Consider the following 844-nt stretch of genomic DNA (forward strand, 5'->3'; position numbering starts at 1 on the left):
AAAAAAAGAAACTAAGTAAAAAAAAAAGAAAGAAAAAAAAGAGGGGGAAGAGAGAGAAAATAAAAAAAAAAAAAAAGAAACCCAAGCAAACAAACAAACAGGAGGTCTCTTGCCCATCCAGCCATTAGGACGCTTCACGGTAGCTCGGTGCAGGAGAGCACAGATGTGATGCGGGCCGGTTCCCACCGCTGACAGCTGACGGAGCGGCCCTGAGCACCGCACAACAGCCTGGGAGCAGAGCGAGCGCCGGCCGCGGCTTTGTGGGACAATCAGAAAAAAATGTCTGGGGGGCGGGGAAGCCCTCTTCTCTGTCCTGTCTGTCTGTCTGTGTCTGTTGAAATGTAGGTCATTTATTTACTACTCCGATCTGACCGTTTCTTAAATTGCAAGGAGGAAGGAAGCTGTACAATTTACCAGAGCTTCTTTCCCGCGACATTTTCTGTACCTTTCACTATCCATCTGTATATTTTCTGTTGTTGTTAAAAGGGGAAGACAGGGGGTTTATTTATTGATTTAAATTACCACTATGAGAGTGCTAGAAACAAACTCAGCTTGCTGAGTGTACTGCTTGGACGCACAGTTTAAACAAAACCACAGACGGTCCGTCGTCCCGTTCCCCCCCCTTCTCCCCGAATAAATCACCGCGAGGGAAGGATGAGATTTTAACTTTTACAGTAACTTTTATACTTCGCTGCTGTGGAAAGTTTTGGTCCGAATGATTTGCATTTCTCGAGTATTTAACAAAGGAAATAAATGCACATTGTTTGGTACTCTGAAGTGGAATTGCAGCAGCTGCTGGTGCTTTGCTGAGGTGAAGCAAGGCGCAGAGGACGGAACGACAGCC

At 46.0% G+C, this 844-nt stretch overlaps 1 protein-coding gene across 1 annotated transcript in view; it reads left to right on the forward strand.

Annotated features, from left to right (window-relative positions):
• Positions 1 to 844, forward strand: part of DLX1 (distal-less homeobox 1) — a 3,766-nt gene that overhangs the window by 1,646 nt on the left and 1,276 nt on the right. The gene's annotated exons all lie outside the window — the stretch shown is intronic.

Source organism: Geospiza fortis, unplaced genomic scaffold, assembly GCF_000277835.1.
Source record: "Geospiza fortis unplaced genomic scaffold, GeoFor_1.0 scaffold112, whole genome shotgun sequence".
In the NCBI taxonomy this organism is placed as follows: Eukaryota; Metazoa; Chordata; class Aves; order Passeriformes; family Thraupidae; genus Geospiza; species Geospiza fortis.